This window comes from Anopheles stephensi, chromosome 2, assembly GCF_013141755.1.
Source record: "Anopheles stephensi strain Indian chromosome 2, UCI_ANSTEP_V1.0, whole genome shotgun sequence".
NCBI classification, from domain to species: domain Eukaryota; kingdom Metazoa; phylum Arthropoda; class Insecta; order Diptera; family Culicidae; genus Anopheles; species Anopheles stephensi.
In genome coordinates this window covers 80,388,992-80,410,760 of record NC_050202.1, presented here as the reverse complement: position 1 = coordinate 80,410,760, position 21,769 = coordinate 80,388,992, and the positions used below count along the sequence as shown (strand labels likewise).

The window sequence follows — 21,769 nt, the reverse complement described above, 5'->3', positions numbered from 1 at the left end:
CTTTTTTTTTAAATTATTCTAAATAAATGAGAGAGTTTCTATTGAAATCGTATTTAGTTCTACAGCAAATGCAGCAAAATGTAAAGTTTTTCATATAAACAAGCAGCTCTTGATTTATTGTTGATTGTTAAGGTCCATAGTGTAGTACCCCGATTTGTACTCCCAGTTCACCGAGCGAACAAAATCATCCGTTGTATCGAAATTGATGTTAGTTTTTGAACCGACACACTTCTGGATCGGTTCTGAGGGGCCTGCTGGAGGGCGGTAGGAAAAGATTTGCTTTAAAATAGGTCCCAGCGGAGTCCATTCTCCATGTGGAGGATCTCCCGTATGGTGAGGCGGAAACGCAAACTTAGGATCGGGCGATTTCAGAGCGTGGCTTAGAGGAGGCGATTGTGGATGGTGTGCCTCGTATCATGATCACCACAACAAAGGTGCTAACAAAACATACGTAAGTTGATACGGAACAATAGCAAAATCCGACGCCCGCCAGGTCAGGGGAGGCCACGGGTCGAGATAATCATACTGGGTCGTTGGCCAAAGTGCCTACTCCCGAGAGGGTGGTAGCAAAACTTACCGAGAGAGAGAGGGAGAGTATCGGTTTCAGGGCCAAGCCTCAGTATCAGCGATTGTAGGGATCGAACCCCTGTCGTACCTTCGATGGTCCACCCTTTCGGTGTAAGTGTGGTTCCGCTCGGGTACGGAAGCTGAGTCTGGGGCAATTGTTATGTAGTACTCCCAGTGCGGTACGGTACCCAGCGTTTGAAGTGGTGTGGCCGATTTTGACGTGGAAGTTCTCGGTACCGAAATCTCACTTAGAGGCAAATATTTGCCGGGCGCAGCAAAGTTTAGCCTGGAAGGAAAATGGGGAGCAAGGTTTTTCTTCTAGGTTCGCTCCATTTCGATTGGCCTCCCTGTATTGGAATATTATTTCTGGACCGGCATTTTTAGAAAGCTTTCGGGAACGGTAACCGTTCCTTTCGAGCACGGTTGATTAGTTTTCCAGTGAATGAGTGTGTGGTTTTGTGCACTGGAACTAAACTGGCTGGCTTTCGGAGCCTGAAACTTTCTCCGATGGAAGTCCATTATCACAAGCATAATCATCTACCCAGGGAGCACCTTTTGGGTGTTACTGACGAAGGGACAATATTTCAAGACCTCTGGCGTACGCTGGACATGGTACTTACGTGATTGTTTTCCGGTATCTCTGGACGTTTTAAGCGATCCTTGCCTTAATCGCTTCCGGAATATTTGTTTGGTTGCGTTTGATCTTTGTTTCTCTCACTGAGCTTTCCAGCTTTCGGCCAACACCATCACTTATCCAGCACACTTTTTTTTAAAGATCCCACTGTCAGCTACAACACACTAAAATCCCGACCTACGCTTAGTTGTTCGATGTGGATAGAATCTGCAATTAAAAAAAAACACGAAATAGAAGTTAGATCGTTTGGCCCGGTCGCTACGTCAGTAGAATGCTGAACCTTAAACATCCATGTCAAACAATTGTAAATATCGGCAGTGGGAAGTGAAATTAGTTGGAGAGAAATTGTATGCATGCACCGCCTTCGTTTGAGCGGGTGTAGAACGATGTAGGCAAACGTGTGTCACGTACGCACCAGGGCCAACAGGGGACCAAAGGTGTAATTAAAAGTAAATTATGAGCTCGAAGCTGCCGTTCGGATCGATGAAATCGAAATTGACCTCCGCATCCCCCGTCAGCTGGGCCGGGTGTGATGTTTGTTCCTCCGGTGGGACTGTTCAATCAATTTCATTCACCGGAAGGGACTTCCTTTTTTTCACTCATTCACTAGCTCTCTCTCTCTGTGCCTCTGACGCTTTGTTTGGTGTGGTTGAATTTTGAAGGCTCTCATGCCCAGTTGAAGGGCGGTTTTTTGGTAGAACGGAATTGTTGAAAAATATTTAGACTTTTGTGGTGCTCGGGAAACATTAATTTGTATCCAATTGGACTGAAGGATGTGGAAGGAATAACCAGATGAAAAAAAAAAAATCTTTCCCTTCAACCTGCGGCTCGGTTTCCGGTCGTTTGGGTTCTCTAAAATCTACCGGTTTATTAGTTGAATTGTGCAACCGTAATTAATTGCAGTGTTGTTTCCTGTTCCATTCAGACTATCGAAATGTTATTTGCTATCAATAAAAACCACTTAAGGATGACGATGGAACTTTTTTAACCTCATATGAAGTGTGTTTCAATATCCCAGCTCGAGAAAATGTACCAAAGAACATTCGTTTTTGCATGACTTACTAAATTGATGGCTCACAACTATAGTGTCCTTTCGGTTTGCAGAGTGAACAGACATTTCCAACTAACAAGACAACACATACGGTTCACTTAACTCTCTGATGCGATTTACTTGAGCTAACCAACAGATTCCAATCCTGAGCAGGCCTTTACAGCAAACTTCTTCCCACTAGGACTTTGTCTAGCTGCTAATGCTGTATTCTACGACTGTCGATGATGCCATGTAGAAATCCTGGTATAATAATAATATATCCTTGAACCACGCTTCTTGCTGTATACTTAATAGGATCAAAAACGTTTAACAAAATTAATGTAAAGTTTTTGAATCGATAAAATCTGTTTAAATCCTCGACTCAAGCGCTTAATATAACGAATAAGTTTATATATATAGGTGTATCTTAACAATTGAAGAAGTTCCTAGTTTTCAAATTACGATATCCAACAATCACAACTCTTCGAAAATTGTTTATTTCAATTTCCACCTTGCAGAGCACTGCACTTCATGTGACCAATATTTGTTACATTTGAGTTTTCTTCCAGCAAAAAGTATGTAATCTTCTAGGAATCGATGTTAAATAGAATCCAACATTGAGACCTGACGCAGCTTTCCTTCCCGCAGCACGCCTTCCCTGGCAACCGAATGATATATCGAATGTGAGCAAATATATCTCTTTTACTATGTCCGATGTGAAACGCACAAAACTATGATATGTGCACCGCACTCACTCCAGCTCACTCGACACGATGAGCTAAAGAAGTGAGGCTCAACAAAAAACAAAAATTTGTAAATCGAAATAAAACCCACAAACCTAAGCTCGGCATCGAACCGAATATCGATTTAAACGGCTGTCAGACGGCGAATGCAACGCGCTCGGTGCGACCTGCGACGATAATTGATATCGAATATTCTGATCATTTTTCATAAACCGGGCACGGTGGCTGGGCAGGAGCTGGTCGGTAACGTGCCCGGTGACGTGAGCGCGTTTGTGGTTGTGGTTGCGTTGATTGATGCTTCCCTTGACCCTTCGGCAGGGATGCTTGACACCGGACACCGGACGACTACCACACGACCGGTGCTTCCCAGGAAAGTGTTTTATTTTTTATGCGTGCTACGGGAGAAAACAGTACCGGTGCGCGTCGATGTACGGTTGGACAGATGAGACGGGACAGGTCTTCGATAACTTTTTGATGATATGATGAATGATGACTGTCCAAAAATCAATAAAAAGCTCCTGTCAGAGCAAAATGCTGTCTGAGGTCAGGAATGGCGGAAAGGCGAAACTGTACTGCATTTGAAATGGTTCTTCGCTCTTAGAATTTCCCTTTTGGTCCGTTGTTTGACAGGTCAATGGGCACGCAGTAAAAAGGGCTGTTGATTCGTGAACTGGAGACGGAATAGAACATTGATCGAATAAACGAGCGTGAAGGGATGGCGTGTCGGATGGATTCGTACCGCACGGGACCGTGCGAAAGTATGCAATGAGAATGCATTTGTGCATTGAAAGAGCAGCTGCCCGAAGGGTGATGTGTAGAAATGGTATAGCGTAAGTGCATTTAAATGTGCATCAGTCATTTTGAAATGACCGTTGAAGGGATGACGCTTCTTGGGGTAGACATCTTTGGGTTCTGTCATAGTTTCGAGATGCTTTAAATTAGATAGAGGTAATTTTTAGGATGTTTTGAAGATGGACATCTTTAATATAAAGCAAGTTTAATACTCTTTATTACAATTTTCAAGCAAGATATCCTTACCCCGAAAAAAATTTCATCGCCTAACACAGTCCTCCATGGCCAGAGCACAAAACCTGTTTTGCTCACCGTTTGCAATGGAAAACTTTTCCATGCTATGCGCCGAAAGGACGCACAGCTCAAAAGTTGATAATCACCGTGTTCTGGGTCTTTCGGGGGGGTACTCCTTCCTCCTTTCAGTACCTTCTTCAAGCTGCATGTGCCAGGATATGCCCTATCGATTATACGAAATCTGTCGTCTGGTGCCGATCAGATCAACCTTAAACGAAACGTACTGTGGTTTTACCTGTTTTCGGACCATTTTCAATCGCCTTTTCTATCTTTTCGTGCGGCCATCGATGCCTTCGCCGAAGCCGAAGGACCAGCCCGGGAAACTTACCTGACAAGGCTTACGAAAACAAACTCAACGCTAGCAATGGAGAAAAAAAAGCGAACGAACGAAGTTGTCCCGATTGATGTGCAAGGGACCGGTGACGTGGTGAGGATGCAAAAAAGGATCCTTCGACATGTTGCGCGCACAAAGCCAATGTCAGCAACAGGAGAACCAAGGGTACACGACATGCCAACAGTTTACGGTGAAACGGAACGGCAAGGTGCAGCCAGAACGGTTTTCCACTGAGCGGACACATTTGCAGCTGAAAAGGATAGCCGTCTGCTACTCACCCACACACACACACACACGCATACACAGCGGATGGCAGAATGGGCGACACGGGACGAGCGATTGACTGGTTGACTGACAGCTGCATGAAGCCGATGTTTGCCGTTTCGAAGCGAGAGGCGCAAAACTTTCGATCATCGACCGCCCGACGCTTTGCACTTGGACATGACCGATTTTCGTCAGCCTGTCTTTTGCAGAACACACACACACACACACACACAGGCATGCGAAACGTCGAGCCGGGAAACATATCGCTGAAAGCTCGGCCAATCGGGAACGGTTTTGCGAGAGGTCTTTTGTTTTGGTTTGATAAAGTTTTTTTTTGCTTTACCTAGTAGCCTTCAGAGCACAGCAAGAATTTTGCTATAAACGCAAGTTCGTTCTACCTTGGGCTGCATTTGCACTTTCCGCGTGATTCCATGAACACTTTAGCAGCGCAAGATTCGGCAAGCGAAAACAAGCGACAAAGAATGCCAGACCTGCAAGCTGGGAAGAATGTGCCAGTAAAACCCAAACTACCGCAAAGAATTGAAAGACGAAAGAGCTTCTGCTGGCTGCTTCTGGCTGCTTGGTGGAGAACAATATCGGTGGTACGAACGGTCTGCAGCTGGCAGCAGCACAAAAACAGCCGTCAGATCCTGGCCACGGTACCAGCCGAACGATGTCGCCAAGCGAAGCCGGAACGGAGCCGTAAACATTTGATCTCGCTTCGATAAGGCATCGCTCGAGACAATCTTTTCACCGCACCGCAGTGCGAAGGGGATTACGGGACACGTAGGCCATTTGCACTTTTCTGGCTTTTTGGCCTTCGAGAGTTGAACTCTTTGCACTTTTGGAGACAAACCAGAAATAAACAACAACAAAAAAAACAGGGAAAACTTTTCGCAAACGGACGGAAGAAAACAACATTCCTTTGAAGGTTGCTTTGGCAAACGGTACAGGCAACAGGCGGAACTACCAAAACAAGCGAGTTCTCTTTTATAAGACCAAGTGTGTGTGTGTTGCAATCGGAAACCAACTGCTTGTAAAGGAAAGGAAACACAGCATGGAAAGGTGTACGAAACATGCTTAAAAGGGCGAGCAAACAGCATTTAAGCTAATCTGAGATGTGGTTTTGATCGAGAGCGCCGTCACTGGGCGGTTTGGTGCGACAGTGGGCTGGAGGTGAGATATGGCATGAAAGTAATTAGACCACTGCAAATGCAGCTGTTCGAACGAGGGGTTCGATAATTATGGTCGACAGTTGATGGACGGTTCATTCACACAGCCGACCTTACAGTAAACACTCGGCACAACATTTGCGAAGGATTATCCGGGGTTCGTTGTTTGGTTGCTAATACGTTTGTCAAACTTGAGCTAAGCTAACCGTTTCGGTGCTCAAGGCTCGATGCATGAGCAGAGAATGAGTAAATACTTTTGCAATCTTTCATGGCTGAAATTCGAAACGGAATTCAAAGCATTATGTTCCTAGCCAACAAACAACGGCCCTACCTTAGGCTAAAACTTCTTGCCAGAAAAACGTTTATTGAACAGTCATTCACAAAGCACCGTACAACACTGAACCGCACAGTTTTGGGGCGTATAAAAATGACTTCCTTAAAGTAGGACATTCGCTGGAAAATATTACACAAGGATAAAAGTTTACGATCCCATCGACTTTGGGGAATTACCCAACCGAACCTCGGTCATTGGGGATAATAGGGATAGTTTTACGACAGGACGTAAACGTGCCCAACTACTATCACCGGGGGCCGATGGGAGTGAGAAAAAAGGTTTCAAGCGGCGCTCGTTAGCTAGCCTCGGCCAGCCAGCCAGCCACCGTCAGTACGCCCATAATTGAGACGCATTAGCTCTCGATCGTATCGGCGGCCATCTGTGGAAGCGGATGAAAAATGAAACCCATTTCTAGGGCTCCGGAGTTTCGTTGCCAAAAAGGATGCTTCCCAAAACCAAAGCCAATGTGGGCAAGAATATTAACCCGTTGCTTCCACCCCATTTTTTTTTGGGAAACTTCCCGCGTGCGTGTGTGTGTGAGAGTTCTCTTCCTTCCTCGATGGGTTCGGTCACGCAGTCGATAAATCACCGCCCGAAAATAGGTGAGCCATGAATTAATTAACGCTCGAGTGGATTCACTTTACATGCCAAAGCTGTCAAAACTCGCAACACGTGACCCCGTTATTAATGATGGCGCAGTGTGAGCACCCAGACTCCAGACGGGCGGCCACTTTCCCGGCTGTTTCTCCTCCGACGGCGAACAGATTGCGCCTCGGGAACAGATTGGTGTCGGATGGAATCTAGTAGAGAGCGAGAGAGAGAGAGAAGCGGGAAAAACAAACCGGGTAAATGAAGCGAGAAAATGGCCGCTTGTGTCAGCTCGGAATGTCGTTATCGTTATTTGCTGACCGATCGTCGACTTGCCTTCTACGAAAGCGGGGAGCAGCACATTTTTTCGCTTCACCCCTTCATTCAACCCGGAAGAAGAAGGTTGTTTGTATGTTTTTCGGGTGTCCCGTCCGGCATACAAATTACACGCACCTTCGCACAACCCCGCTCTGTTTGCTTTTTTTCCCCGTTCGGTATAGGCAAGTGTTTAAATTTAAATTTGTTGGTGTCACTCCCACTGGACGCGAAGCAAACAGCAGCAATCCGAGCACCAGCAGGGTAAAAGGAAAGGGAAAGTTTTTTGGGCGCCGAGACTGGTTCAAGGAAATGGAACCGTGGCGCCAAACACCGGAAGCAGACCTTGAACGGAAACGAAACAAAAGACTGGAAACGAGCGGGTTCCGTTTGATCCTCCGTCTTCGCGAGCGAGCCGTGGAAGTTGCGACGCTTGTGAAAGGAACGGCTTTTTTGCTGGTACGGTTACAAAAAATATTACACCGGAACAGCACGATGCAACCGAAGCGAACGGTAACGCATCGAGGTTAGATGAAAAATTGACGGAAGTGATGCGCGTCTTATGATTTACGGTGGTTTCTGTCGGGTGCGTGTGTGTTAAGGGTGGTATGATAAATGGGATCGCTGTCTGACTAGACCGCTAGAAGGTGACAGAGAGAGAGAGAGAGAGAGAGAGAGAGAGAGATAGAGAAAGAGAGGAGAAGGTGGAAAAATGCATTAGGATGAGTGCATTAAAGGTGTCAACCCGTAAAACGTTAAGACTAAGTTAAAAACTCATACAGGCGTAATAATGTTACCAAGACGCTCTGCCGGACCGATGATCAAATCCCATCCAGACCACCTCTCCGTTCGCAGGGCTGACAATTTAGCTACGAGCCACAGTCAAAGAAAGCCAAAAATGACCGATCGAGATGTTTAGAGGTTCCGGTGTCAAAGAAGAGAGAAGAAGAAGAGAGCAAATCGTAGTGCTTACACAGTCTTTTAGATTTGAAATCTGTTTTATTGCTAACACCACGCTTTAGACCACATAAGTGTGAAACATTAGGAAGGTCCGATTGCCTTCAGAAGCGATGCCAATCTGAAAAGGTTTCAAACCCCGTCCGGACAATCCCTATAATGACTCTATAATCATAATCGTGTGCAAGGAACAACACAATGGCCTTATTAATGTGCAAGAAATTACACTCATCAAGCTTATCAAATCTTGCAGCGCTGTAGAATAGCTAAAGGACTGTTTAATTCGTCAACTCTCAATGTAATACTTTTATGTACGGTTAATTTATTCCGATTAGAAACAGAACCAAACGGTTCCCACGACTAATTCCACCGCCCTTCGAACAACGCACCATATTATGCATGTTTAATAGAAAACATCACAAACAAGCAGCCCCTTAAGCCTGCTCACTGTGACGTTGGCCAACGCAAAAATAAAGAAGCAGCTAGTAAACGCTTGCCGAACACTTCGCTTAACCCTAATTTGTAGCAAAAGTTGTTTGACAAAACCACCCACAGCGTTTATTAATTTTACTGCCGTTGTCGTTTTCTTCAGAAAGCAGGCGCCTTATCCGGGTCGGGCGGGTCGTCACTTGTGCGTCCACCGTTTTTGAGGGGGGGGGGAATGGTTTGGGAGACCAAATGTCATTCCTTAACGCCGTCCCTACGGGCACTGGCAGACGAACACGCTGTGCGTAGGCTGAACGACTAAGCCGAACCTGGTAAGGAAATTTTGGGGAAAACACCAAATCTAAACGGTAGGCGTGCGAACTTAGTCTGTTGGTAGGGAAGCGGGTTGGGAAGGGGAGCCGGGGAAGGGTTACCAGTTCTAGTGAAAAGGGGGGAAAATGGCGTTGGCGCTTCTCCTGGGAAGCGTTGATTTCCATCGTCGGCTTCATTAGGACACGGGAACACCGGCAGTGTCCCAGTGCAGCATTATGCTTGTGGCGTTGTGCCTTCTTTTTCTTCTCTTTCTTTCTCTCTTTAACTCTCTCTCCTAACACCCTCAGTCCCTCGTCTTGTGTGTCGTACTGTTTCGTCTTCATATGGCCTGGGGAGCGTAATATTGCCATCTGGTTTCGTTTAACGGACGGAGCGTGAACCAACACGCCGCAACCCGTGGGACTCGCGCCGCTATGTGTGTGTGTGTGTGCTTGGCCGAGGGAACGTGGGAGATGCAGGGATAAATTATTTATGTTGCCGAGATTTTTCTGGTTCCGTTTTTCCTTGTTTACATTATTAAAATGTCATTACCAGAAAACCGGCCACAAGTCGCGCGAAGCATTTCGTTTTCTGTTTCTTTGTACGTGTGTATTGTGTATTGTGGGTTTGTGTTTAAAAAAAAGGTTTTTATTTTACTTGTTTTGTGGCGAGGCTCTGTATTTTACCCGAGCCCCGGCGACCGATTTCAATGGAAGGCTTTGTTGTTTCTGTGGACGTTTGCGTTCGTTGCTAACGGTCGCAGCATAAGAAAGCAAAGGTAATAATTAATCTAAAATAGAATAAAATTAATGAAAAAATAATATTTTACGCTGTTCAACATATTTTCTATTCTACTTTCATTACGAATGTCCTTTACTATAAAAATCTCCCCGAACAGGACCATAAAATGTTTCAGGGATAAAGTACATGCAATGGCACTATTAAAAACTATAGTTTAAATCAATTTTTACATTCATCCATCAACATTATCACATTACAATCGTACGTGGAATGTAACGTAAAGAAACATCCGCTGATTGATCGACTCGCATTTACGAAACTTTTTCTTGCGCTCGTTATAACATTCACCGATTGAACCCAGAACAGTTTGTACGTGTAAATTAAAATTCCTTTCGTTTTATGTGAACTCGAAGCAAAAAGCAAAAAAATTTAACAACGTTTTTCTACGTGGAATTTCAAACCACCCAAGGGAGTAGGGAAAACATGCATGCTACAGCAAACGGTGCAAAATTCATGTAACACAAAATAAAAATCAGTTTCAGAACAATGGCAGCCCGAACAAAAGCATGTACGGTTAGCACCGTGCTTGCGAAAGGAACTTTAAAAATCGTGCTCAAACAACAAACAGTCCAGACCAGGAGAGACACGAGACCACCGCTCGGCAGAGATTTGGGGGTGGTTTTGGCCGGTGGATTTCCCGGGCTTAATCCGTGCCGCAAAATAATAATCAATTTTCGACTGCTCGGCAAACCAGCCCGAGCCCGGCATAATGAGCCAATTTGTGCTTGTGCCGGGAGGCTTCTGTCATTTCCATATAATTTCGCCCGGAAAAAAACGAACCGGAACCAACCGACGGAACCCAGGCTAGGTAGCTGGTGCGATTGGAGCTGGGCTCGGTGTTCTCTGACCCCACCAAACCACACAACACTGATAATGATTGATGAGATTTGGTGCTCCCGAGCGCTCCCTGGTGTAAAGCGCTACGACGGCCGCAAAGAGACGATTCGTCTAATTGGTAGCAAACGGTACGCGAAAAACGGTCGTCCATATTATTCTTCGAGGGTCGCTTTTCTTTGTTAGACTGCTGGCCACGGCGGAACACTGGACTGACCAGCCGCCCATTGCGTTAGGCTCTCGCATGATCGCTATCTTCGCTACACTGGTTCGTGTAGGAAATCCTGGACGAGTTGCCCTTCGGCCCTCGGGTAGTCGGGAAGAAAAGGGAATTGCGCAGCGATACTTTGTACCCACTTTGTTGTACACGCTGCAAACGTCGAGATGTGTGTTTGGATAAAATTGACAGCGAGTGTTATTAGTGCCGGTGTTGCGTGCCGTGCTTTCTTTTGTCTCTTGCACGGAGCTGCTGAAGGATGTTGAAGGTTAAGGAAGTGCCAAAGATTTTCGTAATAATACGAATGTCGCTGGCCTTTTTTTTCTTCTTGCTGCTTGGCAGCCCAAGCTGACGTTATCCCTCGGGATCGTTGGAGGATTAGGGTCACAGGGTCGATATTTTGGCTCGATATTTGACATCACCTCTAATCCGGACGATGCTTAGCGCCGTTCTACTTCAGGCTGTGTGTGTTTGAATGTATGCTTTCCCGAGGGAAATTATTGCGCGCCCTCGTTTTCGCTGCCCTGACCCTGAGCAGCACACGTGCCCGGGGAATTTGTCAGCCCCGGTGACGGAGTAGCAATAATTGAAAAATTAACCTTGGGAAAACGGGCTCTGGAAACGTGGTTCTGGTGGGGTTTACCGTCGCTTCAATTATGATCCCAATTACTTTTTCTCGTTGTTGCTATCTTCACGTCACATTCACTTAACATTCGACCGGTAGAATTGAGCGGTGGGCAGCAAGAATGTATCACTTCTTGTGCGAATATTCCTCATCGCTCGGTGCTAAAAATAGTTCTAACCCATATCGATCGCGTATTGCTTTTCATTGGCTGATAACACAGGATGATGGTGGTGAGCGTCCATTTTCCGGCCAAACATCGAAATCGAGCACCGAGCCACTAGGGCCATAATTGAATATTTGCATATTATCCGTGCTGCAACTAACCGTCGGTGGTGGAGAATAGTTTTGGAGCATAGAGCGAGGAAAGAAATTTTTGAACAAGACTGGCCCTTTTGCACGCGGCATTTCAGTGGTGTGTCTATATGTGTGTGTGATACATAAATCATGTCATGTGTTTTAGAAAGCTATAACACGTTACCATAAACTATGCACTATCGCATACGCGTTCGAGCGTCAATGTGTGTTTCACATATTCCACGCAACGCTAGAGCGCGCGCGTCTTGAAATAATTGAAATGTTTGAACAATGGTGCACCATTGTAGGTCATCGGTTTGGCCGTTTTCCGAGGCAGAGTGTATGTGTGTTGAGTCGTGTTCTAAATATTTGGTTAAAAAGTATGCTGAGAAGAGTTCAGTGCACTTCGAAACGTTTGAACGCATTGATCGGTGATGATTGGCGCTGAGGATAGTGTTGGATATGTAGGAGCTATATTATCAAGCCATGGATCACTATTTGAATCATGAATTCAACTGCGTGTTGAAACTCAAATGTACTTAAATGATAACAACTGAGGATTCGGTGGAAAGAGTTGATTTCCTGTTTGGCCTTTTCTTACAAGCTCAATTCAAATCCCACAAGTTTACTGTATTTCGTTAATGATCCAAATGAATTGCCTACATTTTGGCGCATACAACCAGATTGCATACTGAAATCCGAAGTAATGATGATTCATCATCGAACACTTTATTAATACCAAGTTTATATTTTGTCATAAAAAATTCAATTTGTTGATATTTAGTTTTAATTTAACTAAATTTAATTCAAGAAACAAGCGACCAATTTTATACCTAAAGCTTACAGCACAAGTAAATGTCAAACTACTGCATGTTGGTAGTATACTCTTGAAGCACACCAAAAAACACCAAAACCCACATTAAAGCGATTGACAAAGATAACGAAAGTCGAGCACGACCCTAGATTCGTATCGATTTTTCACCGTCCCTTATTTGCATTGGCAGGTTAAAAAATACGTGTCCTTCTGCACGCTCGCAGCGGATGATCACCCTTAATACGGTCCATCAACATAAACGATTGCAAAAATATTTTCACGTTAAAGAAGAACGAATCAAAAACCTCTCACACACACACACACACACAGCCGTGCCATTTATAACGAAACGGGTTAGGAAAATCTAGCCTCGCTCAGGTTCTTTGGGAGAGCTTACTTCTCGGGGGATTTCCTGTGCCATTACACCCCTGGAAGAATATCGAACGCAACCCTTAAGCTCAAAACCCCGAGAGCTGTCAAAATCCTGCAAGCTACGATTACGGCAACACATTCATCTAATCCTCGGCAGCCCGAGCGACACCGGCTGACTGGGTCTGGGGTAGGAAAATTTTTGGATGGGCCATGACATTTTGGGCGCCAACGTAAAATAGGCACTGATTTTCACCGGAATGATCCCGCTTCTGCTTCTGCCCCCGGAAGTGAAAGCGTTCCGCAGCAGCGTTAGAATGTTGGACGCACAGTGGTGGAAGAAATTTATTCTAAGCTCGTACTAGTGTGTGTGTGCCTGTCCTGACGCCGCGACTTACCGCTTGAGCGACTTTTGAAATATTCAACACGATGTCAAGGGCACGGCTGGAGTGTTGTTGCTGCTGCGAGTTTCTTTTGCCCAAGATTATTTACTAACCCGGAAGAAGAGGATACAAAACGCAAGGGATCGTTCCTTCTTGCGTTGCGTCCATTCCAACTACGGCAGTTGGCGAATTTCTTCCTGATGGAAAGTAAAAGAATGCGCGTGTGCTTGTACGTGTGTGTGTGTGTGATTGTGGTGGGAGGTCAGACATTTTGCACAAAACCACCCACCATTAGAGGCACCTCAGCCACTCACGCACCCACCGGTCACAGTTGATCCGACATGCGGCCGGTCGGCCCGGAGTCGGGTGGGATTTCAAGGGTCGTTTGAGCTGTCACGGCAAACACGGGCCGTGCCCCAGCCCGAGGTTGTTGGCGATGTACGACATTTCCGCGTTTCGATGTGTTGGTACCGTTCGTTCGACTCGTACCGTTGCATGCAAATGAGACGTAATGGTGAGGATTTGCGATGATAAATATTGAAAAGCCATGTATTTTACGAGCGAAGCGTAAGAGGCGTGAAATTAGGTGTAGATTATTTGCTTAGCATTCATTCAGTTTTTTTTTTTGCCCGTACTGTTCGCCCTTCTTCGTGCGTTTTACGCGTACGTCACATAATGCTTCGTGAGCCTCAAATTCTGAGAATCAAAGGACGTGTCTGGCTTGTGTCTAGCTCAGTTACCTTGCTCTTGTGAGGCGAAAGCTAATAGATGATTATGCTTGGGCCCGATGGAAATGGAGGTCGGAGGTCCGTTCCTGGTACTCACCTGAGCCTCGTCCACCCCTGCCAAAAGATATCAATTTCATCATCCGGCTCGTGATCGTAACGGGCCCGTAATGGGTGCTATTTTCTATTCAATTGCTTTCGGCTGCGTGTCCTTTGCATCGACGCTACTGTTTATGATAAAATAAACGATTGCAGGGTGCTTTTTGTTTCGTGTTATATCCCGCGCTGTTTTACCTTCCCAGAGCAAAATATGCAATATGCGAATGGAATTTCAAATTACCGTTTACTTTGGCCCCGTTTATTGGCCATGCTTGAGCGGCGTATGCGTATCGCTCAACTCTTTTATATTCCTGTGCGGGTGTTTGTTTGTTCTCCGATAGTGGGCGCTCGCTTTTGCATACCCCCGCACCGAGTACCGAGGAGCAGGGGAGTATGTCATCGAAATGAGATTAAACTTATCGAATGGCACGCTGGAGCGGCATTATGCATGAGATCGGGGACGATACGTTTCCTGTTGAATAATTCTTGCCATGTACAGCGATGGAGGATTGAGTTTTTCGCTTGTTATGGAAAATCTTCTGCCAGTAAAGATGGTTGATGTCGAGAATCTAGTTTTATGTTGGAGATGTGTATTTATTTATTTTTCAATAACACTCTTACTATCTTTTAGCAAAACTTCAATCATGAATTCCAGATCCAGCTAAAGATCGCTTTACTCTTAGCTTTAGTCTCTTAGTTATGATTGATCCTAGTAAATCGAACTCCTGAAAGTATGCAATTTGGCGTTAATTTTTTGCGCGATGTAGCATAGCTTGTTTTGCAAATAATTATTGAAACAAGAAATCCTATTTCTTTGTACCAGTTTAGAACTTGATTAAATTTTTCGTCAGAAATATAACTAAAAAGAGGCTCTTAATTTTGTGACAAATGATTAACATAGACTAATGGAATGAAGCAACCGCCTTTTGCTTGTGACAATTTCCGGAAATGTTAAAAAGTTTGAGTTGTTAAGCACAACATAAAACCGTGCGGAACTTTTCCACGGATATAATATTCTCAGAAATTACTGAAATTGGGAACCAAAAGTTAAGTTCTTCTTTTCAAATACAACAAGGGTTTTAATGTCAACTTTTATAGCCAATGTTAACTTCAAATGCTTCGTCTCTGCCTGCTGTTGTTTGAGTCGAAGACATGTAAAATACTTTTCCACAGACTTAAACATCACAGTTTATGTCAAGTGTTCAGGGCGATTAAGTAAACATGCATACATGTTCACAACATACCATTTGAGAACCAATTTCACAGGAACGATGCAGTTTTTGAAACGAGGTAAGAGTTTGCTGGAGCAGTCGTACTAATTTGTTCCTAGAAAACCATACATAGAATTAATGTGGCTTAGTTGGCTTACTTAGAATTTAATTAAATACCTCTCCACTAAAATTTGAGCTATGTCATTTTTGGCTTCTATTAATTTTGCTCTGACAGAAAGTTTGTTTAAATAAATACCTTAAAACTGTTTGGCAGTCTTCGGGAAAAAAAACTAAACCACCAGTATTTAAATTTGCACTTTCGAAGGTAGCACTGAGTGACTTTTACAAAAAAAAACATAAGCAAATGATTGATATTTCCAGCAGAACGGAACCATGTAGGAATGCACCGTACCCGTGCGTGGAAACATTTGCCCGCAATCGAACGCAGCATAACGTAACAAAACCATACTTCAACTTCCATCGCACTGACCATCAATAACGGAAAGAGGGGATAAATCAAAAACCCATTAGATTTCCACTCGACTTGCAAGCCCGCGCGAGCCTAGTGCGATGAGACGCAGACCGTAGCGCACAAATCAATTGGAAATGGTTTGCTTTTTCCGCACAATTAGCGCAACACACCAGTGTGTGTGTGTATGTGTGGGAGACCAATTAAACTGGTACTGATTTATCGCCAGCTGGGCCAGTTTCACTTTTACACACCATTCTTTCCGTGCCAGTGTAAACAGGTAAATTGCAACCGATGCAGATGGTCCGAGGCGGGTTCTGGTGCAACAATTGCTTTTGTTTTTCGGAGTGAATTTCGAACGTCGTCGAACGATCCGATGAGCGATCGATTCGGTGTTCGAATGTTTTGCTGGATGATGTAACAAAGCCCAGATGTTTTCAAACGCACGCGACACAACCCCTTAACAAGGAAACTGTTTGCTGGTGAAGTCAACAACAGCAACAACGAAAAAATCCTCCCAAAAAACTCCAAAAAGGGGGAGTTTTGTATGATTTACGATGCGTACGCTGCGAACGATCGTGCCGGCCTTGTTTTGGGTTGATTGTCTGTGCGCGTGTTTTCGTGTTCGTCTGTCTTAGGCGAAGCAGTTCTTGGGGGCCTCATTGTGGACATCCAATTCTTCAGAAATGGTAGCCGGCGAAAAGGGAGAATCAAATATCCCGACGTTTTCCCAAACAGCTACGGAACAAGCCGATTTTCGACGAACAGAACGCCACAAACAACAACAAACCGGGTGCCGAGATGGTAGACAACTGACTTCTTCCTGTCTGGGATGCGGTGCATGTGCAAGTGCATCGTGTTTGGATAACCCTTGCGCCTTTCCTGCCAGCCCCTTTCCCTCCATCTTGGACTCATTTTCCTCGATTTATCAACATCAGCGTCGTTTTCTTTTGCACTGTCTTGCCTTTTCCGATTATCACGCTCGGGGTTGTTGTTTGGAGATGCTGCAATGCATCCAGCGAGGGTAAAGTCTCTCGCGCTCCGGGTTTTGGTTTTCTTGTCTCGTTCAACTATACAGCACTGCTTCTCCGAATACCCTTACAGGCATGCCCGGACATTGCGAACCCTTTTATGTTGCGAGCAGCGCAACACGAAGAGCAGCAAACCAATAACAAGAAAAAAAAGCAAAAGGAAAACCCCAACCAATCCTCGGGTTCCGGGTGAGATGCATGCGGACGGTTATGATGCAGCCAGTGTGCACGAACGCTGCACACGATGCTTGGTGATGCGCTCTATAAATAGATCAATAGAAACGTCAACGGCGTTGGTTCGCTGGCATTTTCCCGGCTTAATTTTCAACGAACCAGAACCGAAAAATGGGCAAAAAGCCCCTTTACGCCGTGGTTTGGGGTCGGAAAAAGTAAACAGGAAAATGCCACAAAATGCTTTCCCCGTCAACCGTCGTCATTCAGGCAGGTTGAGCGCGGTTTCTATGGTAGGCCAGGTAAGCGAATTGATTGCAATAACACATTTTCTTAGTAAGTTAGAAATTTTTAAAAAAAGTCCTAATTACTACATACCATGCGCTTATGGGCCGCATAAGCGGGAAGCATTATGTGGAGATTTTTTACTGGCAACTCGTATAAATGAATTTCTCCACGCAACATTCCTTTTGCATTCGCAGTTTGTTTCGAGGGAAATTTTAATTACTACTCTGTAATGCAATCACTCTGCAAATGCACAATAGTTGTTCGCTGGAATGTTGGCTCATGTGCCAACTACTTTGACGGTGATCAATTCTCATTAATCAATTTCCAAAACGAGCATTAGATGTTTCCGTGAATATTTTAACGAGATGATTTTGGGATGCAATACATTTTTTGTAATATTATTTATATTCAACGAAAAAATATGGAAGCAGGTAAATGCCTTCTATTTAAGTTTATTTGAAATTCAGGTATGGCAGGGCGAAAAGGATTGGGAATCAAATCTTATCATCCCCGAACGCGGGATTGACTATCCTGCTACGGGCAAGAGCAAGTTACAGAAAGCCAGATATGGCAGGCCAGGCCCTCTCGAGGTTTTGATGGATGGTTATGACTGTAGCTTAAAAAGTTTTCGTCTTTAATAAGCTTAAGGACTTTTTTATCCTCAAGCTGTATTTGAAAGATTAACCATTTCAAAATATTTCATATTTTAGTGAGACATTGTTCAGCAACTAGCTTGATAAGTTTGTTTTCATTAGGCATGTTTGGGCTCGCATTATGCTTGCTGTTCAACTTCAACTTCGAACAAACCTCACGCCCATTCTCCCCATTTATCAATAGGATTAACTTTTTCTCGCTCCTGATGTCACCAAAAACTCCCACCGATAACAACTGCACCATACCGAAGGATGTTTTTTAGGGGCGTTGATATTTTAATTTTGCACGCACCAGACACGCACGCTGCTTGACCACAATCCAGCCAGCTTTTGCTCATAACGGCTGGTAAATCAATCAGCGCAGCAACACGCATGTTTCTCACCTCGTCGCGATCGTTCTCGCGAACCGGGTGTGGGACGGGATTATCGGGAGCGACATTCCGACCCGTACGGCAAGTGGCATAATTAATTTCCATCACACGCTCGTTGCATTTCCGGTAAGCATCAAACCGGCGTGCGTCTGCTTTGTACCGCTGGCTCTAATTGAATATTATGATAGCTGCCGTACTATCCACCGATTATTTGCAATCGGAACAAATGGTCGAACGGCGTGCTAGGTGCGCTAGCTCAATCGAACGCGGAAACACGGCAACGGACGAAACTGCGACGTGGTGAGTATTAATGCTTAGCAAAGCCTAAAATATGTAAACACCTGGGATTAGCCGGTCGCGACCAGGCGTCAGCGTGTGGTGTCGCGGTTTTTGACGCGTTTTTACGCTTCATCATCAAATGCGCCTGAAAGCGTCGGTTATTTTGAGAGCAGTTAGTTAGAGCAATATGGTGGATAGTGAGCGGAGGTGGAGGAATTTTCAAACGCACACACACACACACACGAGGACTCTCACACAGCCATAGTGAGACCCCCCATTTTCGTACACACAAACACGGCAGCAAGGCAGAGCGCACCATGTGTTCCGGGCTCGATAATCCGCCGGTACAAAAGTTGAGCTCGATTTAATTAAAAACGAAGTTTAATTAATTTTCAAAATTTATAAAGTGTCACTTGTCACGCGGTAGCCAAACGGTGCACGGGAGCAGTGTGTTCTAGGCAGGCGGTCGCACAGGTCGGGGTGTTTTAGTTGTGCGGAACGATGATAAACGGTCCGGTGAGGTCACTCGCCCGTTCGGGGTGTGATTTTGACGCAATTTTCCACCCATCCCCGGGCGGGTGACGCTTCGCTGCCGTGCCGCGTGCCTGCAGCCTCGTGTTGGCCACTTCCGGTGTTTCCCGGGACGCGGGTGCCCGGACGGACAGGAAGTCAACCATCATGCGGCCCGAAATGCCACCTTTTTCACGTTTAATCCTCTGGGTTCGGTTCCTGGAACTTGTCGAAAGTGGAAAACTAACACGGCGCACGATGGATAGGATGGGAGGCACTGCCCGGAGCGTTGGTTTCCGGGTGGATTGAAATTTGCGATTTCAATTAAATTATTCACCAACAGACTTACCGGCTGGATACGGCCTGTCGACGGGGCTGGAAATGGTACCGGCTCAACTGTGCGTGACTTGCGGTGGCATAATTATTTCTGACTCGATGCGTAATGCAATCCACGTACGAGGTGACAATAGGCGCCAGCTGCTCATGAGTGTGTGTTTTTAAAACAATTTTAGCCCCACAGACAACAGAGCAGGAAGCAATGTTTAATGTTCCTCTGTTAGTGAACCACTCGTACAAAGCATCAGACCCGAACGCTGATTGAAATGAAACCAAAAAATTAACTCCCGTGCTCCAAACCCGGTTCGTTCACGCTCGTCCACGCGCTGGATGGAGACGCCTGGTAGTATGCAATTATTCACTCCTAAACCACATAAATTCGACACTTGCCCGCGAAATCCACCCTTCAAATGAGGCGAGCCCGTGGTGAGAAAAACCCCAAAAATTCATTTGCCCTTTCTGCTCGGTTGAGCTTTGACTCTCTCGCGCGTGTCGTGGAACGTTTCGTTTTCGTTCGGAAGCTGCTTTTCTAGGTGGACAAAACGCTTGCCCGTGGTTGTGACGCCAAAAACCGCATCAAACCGGTCAACGGTGTGTGTGTGTGTGTGTGCTTCGTCGAAGGTCGTTGAAATGAAGTGCATGCAACGTTCGATTGCGGTTGCTTCGTTTTACGACGATCAGTTACAGTTGGTGAGGTTAGAAGTTTTGTGTTGATGGGGGGTCGCTGCCGGGGACGTTTTGTTGGGGAGGGCTGCAAGGGCGCCGTAAATGTTCGCTTTGTTTGATCTTTGATGCCGAAAGTTGAATCACGATAGTTGAATCAAACGAGCCATTGACTGGCATTGCGGTGGAAACTGTGTTTTTGTGCGCCGTTTTGTGAGCAATCGATGGGGATGAAAAACAATCGACAGGTGGAGATGGTTTTGATTCGGTGATTTAGATATGCTGCGGAACTGTTGGATGCAGATATTATGTGTCATTTAATTAGGGTAAATGTTTTCCAGCGAAATGGCGTATCGATTCGTGACGTGGTTTGTGTGACCTTTGATTCAATAGTGTCCATTAGCTTGACACACAATATTGATGAGTGTTATAAAAGATATGGCTAGACAAGCGTGAAATATTTTATGGAAAAGCTCAATGAATAGTTAGTCAATAGATTGATAACACACAATTTTTGTTGTTTTTTAACGATCCTGGTTTTATCCTCCAACAAGAGGAATATTTAGGAACACAAATCACAACAGCAACGTGCCATATCTATCGTCTAATGCTGCTTAAGATTATCCAACCATAAGCAAAAGCTTAGCTCAAAGGAATCTCACAATAAATCAAATAAATACACTGAGATCATGCGAAAAGTTCAGTGATTTTCTTGCTTATTCCCCGTGGTTCAAATCAGCTTCAGCTTCGAGCCTCACTCGACCCGAGCATCCGATGGATGTGTTTGTTGATTCGGTTCTATTTGTTTTGCACTGGCGTTGCTCTTACGTGCCGAGCAACAGCTGCACAGCGCTGCACCGGCCGAACACCGGAACCATGTGATAAATTTTATTAGCTCGTAATGAACAGAACCGTACCGCATAATCACCGTCGAACAATCGGTTGATGTCACCATGGTTGGGCAGGGGGATCGCTCCATTCAATTCCAACGCTACCAAACGAGCGCAATGTCATTCTTTTGTCCGTGCTAGTCAGGACTGCGAGACAGATGACGGACCCAATGTACACTGCCTGCTGGCCGGTAGGTTCAGGTAATGCGACGCATACCGGATCTGCACCTGCGTACGATTTCGCACCGGCCAGGCACCGAGAACGTCCGCCCGGATGGAGGATTGCGCATCCAATTAATCTGGGATTTCCTTCCAACATCCTTCACCACCACCATCAACCCAATCGGATGGAAGATCGGGGCTGCTTTGGCACGTCCAGCTTACTGAGCCTTGTCCGAACTCACCGGCCAGACGATTCAGACCGGCATGCACAGTTCCATTGCTACGATGCATAATCCCTTTCCTCCGTTGCATGGCTCCATCATCATCATCAGCGGTGGGCGCGAGCGAATGTGAGTGGGTTGCACACTATCGGCATACCGAGCTTTTGCTTCGTTATTGCATCCGGGGACGATCGTCCGGGAAAGGGGGAAGCATCCGTTATCAATTTCAGCTATAATGATATTTGTTCGCGTTATTTTATTATAATTAATTAATTTCACAAACTGCTCCGACATGATTCTTCCGCGAAGCAGACACACACACACACACCAGTCCTCCACGCACAGACACCCTGCGAACGCAACCGGATGCGGGTGCAGATGAAAACAACGACATGCCGGTCAGTGTTGACGGTCGGCCCTCTGTTGACCTTCGTCCTGGTGCAATGGCGAAACCTACGCGGAACGTGCTGTTGGGACCTGCTGGCTTTCGATAAAAATGGCACAACAAAAGCATCCAACATCCCAGTTGGGCAGATGATGGAAAACGAGGCTCATCATTTTAATGTAGCGGGATGGGCGGGAAAGGAAATC

The 21,769-nt window shown here is 45.5% G+C and overlaps 1 protein-coding gene across 1 annotated transcript in view; it reads right to left on the bottom strand.

The window, feature by feature from the left end:
* LOC118505511 (connectin-like) overlaps positions 1 to 21,769 on the bottom strand; it is a 91,162-nt gene that overhangs the window by 53,070 nt on the left and 16,323 nt on the right. Inside the window, exon 2 of the mRNA XM_036041410.1 lies at positions 1,188 to 1,408. The gene's annotated coding sequence lies outside the window, so the exon portion shown is untranslated. The remainder of the gene's footprint in view (positions 1 to 1,187; positions 1,409 to 21,769) is intronic.